The following is a 6,493-nucleotide window of genomic DNA, read 5'->3' on the forward strand; positions in this document are numbered from 1 at the left end:
ATATATATATATATATATATATATATATATATATTTGTTTGGGCATATGTGTTAATTCTCTTGGATATAATCCTAGGAGTAGAGTGACTGCCTCATATGTTCACTCTATTTTAAAATTTTCTTGGACTTGTCACACTGTTTTCCTCAGTGGTTGCACATTTTACATTCACCAGCAAAGTACGAGGGTTTTAATTTCCCTACGTCTTCAATTCTTGTTACTCATAGCCATCTTACTGAGTACGAAGTAGTAACTTGTGAATTTGATCTTGATTTCTCTCATATCTAATGATTATGAGCATTTTTCCCTATGCTTATTTGTCATTTTTATCTTTTTTGAAGATGTCTGTTGAGTTCATTTACCCATTTTTCCCTGGGTCATTTGTCATTTATTTATTAATTTGGAAGAATTGTTTTATATACTATGCATACAAAATCTTTACTAGATATATGAATTTCAAACATTTCCTCATGTGTGAGTTATCTTTTTAATTTCTTATATGTTTGTTTTTGTTTTTGTTTTTTTTTTGAAGCACAAAAGTTTTTCTTTTCTTTCTTTCTTTCTTTTTTGGGGGGTTAAGGATTATATTTATCCATTTATTTTAGAGAAACAGTGTGAGTAGGGAGAGGAGCAGAGGGGCAGGGAGGAGGAGGAAGGGAAAGAATCTCAAGCCGACTCTGCACTGAGTGTGGAGCCCCACACAGAGCCCGACCTCATGACCCTGAGATCATGACCTTAGCCAAAACCAAGAGTCAGACGCTTAGCCCCAAGTTTTTCATTTTTATGAAACATGTTTTTTTCTTGCACATCACTTAATTCAAGACCACAAATACTTATGCCTGTGTTCTTCTAAGGCTTTTATAGTCTTCACTCTTACATTTAAATTCATGATCTCATTTTGAGTTAATTTTCGTATATGGTGGAGTATAAGGGACCAACTACATTATTTTGCATGCAGTTGTTCTAGCACCATTTGTTGAAAAAAGTATTCTTTCTCATTGAATTGTCTTTGTATTCTTGTCTAAAATCAATTGACCATGAAGGTAAAAATTTATTTATAAACTTCTGTTACATTTATTTGTTTTTCTCTTTATAGTACTGCATACTCTTGATTATAGAAGCATTGCAGTAAATATAGAAATAGAGTGGGTATAGGTCCTCCAATTTTGTTCTTCTCTTGTGAGATTTTTTTTTTCCAGTCCTTTGTAATTTCTATATGAATTTGAAGATCAGCTTCTCCAATTTTTGTAAAAAGCACTTTTGGTGCTTTGATAGAGATTGCACTCAATCTGTAAATGAGTTTGGGGAATATGACTATCTTAACCTTCCAAACTATGTCCCAGGGATGTCTTCCAATTTATTTGGGTTTTCTTTTCTTTTTTTTTTTTTCAAGAATGCTTTGCCATAAAACAGTATACATGTATTGCAATTCTTTTATTGAATGTATTTCTAAGTGTTTTATTATTTTCAATGTCAACAACACTTTAGTTTTCCATAAATTAATATTTAGGATTTTTTTAAATTGTTGGCATAGAAAATTTGATTTTCTGTATTAATCTTGAACTCTGTAATCTTGCTGAACTACTTTAATTTTTTAATGCTTTAGTTCACTTCTTTGCATTATTTTTACCTACAAAATCATGGCAGGTATAAATAGAAATATTTTTAGATCTTTCTTTCCAATCTTCTTAACTTTTTTCATGCCTAATAACCTTTGTTAGAATCTCAAGTACAATGTTGAATAGAAGTGATGGGAATGAACATTATTGTCTTCTTCCCAACCTTTAGGAAAGCAGCCCATATTTCACTAGTAAGTTTGATGTTAGTTGTGGGTTTTCAATGGCAGCCCTCATAAAACTAAGGAAGTTCCTTTCTATTCTAAGTTTATTGAATTTTTGTTGTTGCTCTTGTCTTGAAAAGATTTTATTTATTTATTTACTTGAGAGAAAGAAAGGCGGAGACAGAGAGAGCATGAGTTCACGGGGAAGGGCAGAGGAAGAGGGAGAAGCAGACTCCTCACTGTGCAGGGAGATCAATGCGGGGCTTGATACCAAGACCCTGGGGTCATGACCTGAACCAAAGGCAGACCCTTAACCAACTGAGCCACCCAGGTGCTCTGTTGAGTGTTTTTATCAAGAAAGGCACTGGTTATTTTCATGTGTTTGTTGTTGTTTGCAAGTATTGAGGCAATCATGTTTTTTTTTTTTAATTTCTTATATTCTATTAATATGAACTATTAAATTGAAGTATTTTCATTTATTGAACTAACCTTGCATTTCTGGGATAAACTTCATGTGATCATGGTTTCCAACCCCTTTTATGTGTTACTAGATTCATTTTGTTAGTATTTTTGTTGAGGATTTTGTGTCTATGTTTATTAGGGACATTGGTTTACTGTTCTTTTTCTGTGTGATGTATTTTTCTTGCAAGATATCAGGGTAGGCATGGCCTCATTTTTTTACTTTGGATGTGTTGCTTTCTCTATTTTTTTGAAAAGTTTGTGATTACTGTCAATTCTTCTTTAAATATTTGATAGAATTCATCAATGAAAACATTTGGGTATGGGCTTTTATTTGCATTAGTTTTTTTTAACCAATAATTTTGATCAATAATCAATAATCAAATAAAAAATTTTTTGGTCAATAATTTAATTTGTTACTTGTTATAAGTTTACTCAGAACTTCTATTTCTTTTTGGGTCAGCTTTGGTAGTTGCATTTTGCTGAGAATTTGTTCATGAAATAATATTTTTTTTTTTTTTTGGCACACAACAGTTCTCCTTTAGTTATAATTACCTATCCCCATATAATCTTTATGTGACAGTAATGTCAGTAGTTATGACCTCACTTTCATTCCTAACTTACATAATCCCAGGTTTCTCTGGGATTCTGTTAAGAGTAACAGAATTGGCAAAGTTATGCCAATTTTGTTACCCTTAAAAGAATTAACTTTTGTTTTACTGGTTTTCACTTTTATTTTTCTATTCTCTATTTTACTTTTTTGCTCTAATCTTGTTATTTTCTTTTTTGTTTGTTTTCTTCACGGAAATCTTTAGTAAAAGGTGAAAGATTTATACGATCTGAAGAGAAACCAGAACATTTGTTTGTTTGTTTTCTTTATGTCTATCTATTTTTCTAGTGTCTTAAGATCAGAGGTTAGGTTATTGATTTGAGTTATTTCTTCTCTTTTAATATAGGCAGTCACAGCTATAGATTTCCCATTGAGCATTGTTTTATTGCATCCCATATGTTTCAGCATGCTGTGTGTTTTTTTTTCTTTATGTATATGTATATTTTAATTTCCATTGTGAATGTTATTGATTTATAATTTCAATTTATCCTGGTAAAGAACATTCTTTGTATATATATTTTTTTATTTTTGTTCTTTAAAAATTTTGTTTATTTATTGGACAGAGAGAGGCACCGTTAGAGAGAGAGGAAACACAAGCAGGGGAACCAGGAAAGGGATTAGCAGGCTTCCTGCTGAGAAGGGAGCCCAATGTTGGGCTTGATCCGAGGACCCTGGGATCATGACCTGAGCCAAAGGCAGATGCCCAACTACTGAACCACACAGCTGCCCCTCCTTTGTATAATTTAATTTCTTTAAGATTTATTGAGAGTTACTTTTTGGACTAAGATATGGTCTCTATGGGAGAGTGTTCTATGTGTACTTGAGAAGAAACTTTATTCTGCTATTGTTGAGTGCAGTGTTCTATAGATGTAAGTTAGGTCTATTTGTTTGGTAGGGTTACTTTTCTTGTTACTTTCCTGCCTAATTCTATCAGTTATTAAAATTGAGTATTGAACACTCTATTATTATTGTTGTCTGTCTCTTAAATTTGTTGATTTTACTTCATGTATTTGGGTGCTATTTTGTTAGCTGAATAACTGGTGTAGATTCTTGATGAATTGGACCTTTACTTAGTATGGAATATCCTTCTTTATACTTACTAATGCTTGTCTTAGTCTATCTTGTCTAATTGTACTGTAGACACTCAAGTTTTCTTTTGGTTAATATTTTCATTGTATATGTCATTCTCCTTTTACTCTCAAATTACTTGTATTTTCAATCTAAAGTTAGTTTCCTAACAGTGAATATGAGAGTAAAATTAGTATCTATATTTGTAACATTTGGCTTCAAATTTATAGCAAGTTAATGTCAATAATCTACAAAAACTTTGTCCGCATATAGCTTCTTTCCCTCCCACTTATTTGTGCTACTATTGTAACATAAATCATAGTTACACATCACAAACCTTCAGTACGGTTTTATCATTATTGCTTCAGGCTACTTTATTTAAAAAAAATAGAAAAAAAAGAGTCACAGAAAATAGATTGAACTTATTTTTTCCATTTAGTTTCACTCTTTTCTTTTTTCTTCAAGTGGATTCAAAGTCCTCATATCATTTTATCTCAGTCTGAAGGATTTACTTTATCAGATTCTCTTACGAATCTTCTTCTAGTGACAAATTTTCAATTATTGTTTACCTAGGAATTCTTAATTCTTTATTTGGTTATGAAGGGTGATTTTGCTAAATATAGAGTTCTTGGTTGACAATGTTTTTCTTTAACACTTTGAATATCCTACTGCCTTCTGGCCTCGATGATTTTTGATGAGAAATGAACTGTTACTCTTCCTCAGGATCACTTTAGGTGATGAATTGCTTCCCTTCAACTGCTTTTAAGACTTTATTTTCTTGAGCTTTTGAAATTTTGATTATGATGTCTAGATGTGGTTCTCCTCAAGTTAATTAAACTTGGAGCTCATTTGGCTGCTCTTAGATGAAAGTTTTTTGTTTTTGTTTTTGTTTTTTGGTTTTTTTTTATTAGAAGTTTGTGACCATTATTTCTCCCAATATTGTTTCTGCTCCTTTCTTTCCCTCTCTCACTTTCTTTATCTCCCCCAGAGATTCCCACCATGCATATGTTCATAGGTTTGATGTTGTTCCACAGCTCTCTAATACTCTGTTCATTTTTCTTCTTTCCTTTTTATCTCTCTTCCTTAGATTTAATTACAATCAATTAATCTAACAACAAGTTTAGATTCTTTACCACATTATATCTGTTATTGAGAACTTCTAGTGAATGTTTTATTTCAGTTATTGTGCTTTTTAACTCCAGTATTTATATTTGATTATGTATAATTATATATATATTTGATTATATATATAAAATTTCTATATTTTATTGATATTTCCTACTTAATGAGAATTACTTATTTTTAGTATTTAGACATAACTTTCTTTAGTTCTTTGAATGAACTGAAATAGCACATTTGAAGTCTCTGTCTGATAAGTGCAATATGTCAATATTTTTCTGGAAATGTTTATATTGGTTATTTTCCCAATTGTGCATATACAGTATTTCCTTGTTTCTTTGTATGTTTCTATTTTTGTTGTTGAATACTGGACTATTTAAATAATATGGTCTGTCAGGTCATGTGGGTGGCTCAGTCAGTTAAGTGTCTGCCTTTGGCTCAGATCCCAACTGGGCCCCATATGGGCTCCATGCCCAGCAAGGAATCTGCATCTCCTTCTGCCCCTCTCCCTGCTCATGATCTCTCTCACTCTCTCACTTGCATTCTCTCTCTTGAATAAATAAATAAAATCTTAAAAAATAAATAATAAATAATATAATATAATGTGTCAACTCTAGAAACCAGACTTCCACCAACCCCCCACCCAGGATTTGGTGTTTGTTGTTGTTGTTGTTTTAAGATTTTATTTATTTATTCATGAAAGACAGAGAGAGAGGCAAAGACAGAGGGAGAAGCAGGTTCCCCACTGAGCAGGGAGCCCAATGTGGGACTTGATCCCAGGACCCAATGATCATGGCCTAAGCTGAAGGCAGACACAACCATCTAAGACACCCAGGTGCCCTTGGTGTTGTTTTCAATCCTGCTGTTGTTACTGCTGCTTGTTTAGTGACTTTACTAGATTAATTTTCTAAAGACTTTATTATTTATTGTATGCAGCTAGTAAACCAACTTCTGATTAGTTTAGTGGTCAGCTAATGATTCTACAGAAATTTCTTAAATGCTTTAAATCAACAAATCTCTCAACCTTTGCAGGGAGACTCTAGGTGTTTCTGGGTCACTGATGTATAAGGAATTGTTTTGGTCTTTGTCCAGGGTTCCTTACACTGGGGTTCCAAACACCCTAGAATTTCCTGAATGGTAGGGCTGTCTTTGTTATTCAAAGCTCCTTGATGCACAGTTGAGTCTATGCTAGCAAGACAATTCAGGATGGAAGCTAGACACCAGAAGGACCAATTATTTGATTAGAAGTTTGGGCTTTGAGCAAGTCTGATTTCCAGTGAGTGAAGGGAGGGCTGCAGATTGAATTCAGTCACATGTCCAATCCATCATGCTACATAATGAAACCCCAATAACATTTCTGGACACAGACGCTTAGCAGAGCTTCCTAGTTAGTGAACACACCTATATACTGGGAGTGTAAAACACCCTAATTCCACAAGGAGAGGGCATAGAAATTGCA

At 32.9% G+C, this 6,493-nt stretch overlaps 1 pseudogene; it reads right to left on the reverse strand.

Moving 5' to 3' along the window:
• Positions 1-3,002: 3,002 nt before the first annotated feature.
• Positions 3,003-3,096, reverse strand: LOC116877977 (annotated as a pseudogene).
• Positions 3,097-6,493: the final 3,397 nt, after the last annotated feature.

Source organism: Lontra canadensis, unplaced genomic scaffold (assembly GCF_010015895.1).
Source record: "Lontra canadensis isolate GAN:19392208 unplaced genomic scaffold, GSC_riverotter_1.0 scaffold54, whole genome shotgun sequence".
NCBI classification, from domain to species: Eukaryota; Metazoa; Chordata; class Mammalia; order Carnivora; family Mustelidae; genus Lontra; species Lontra canadensis.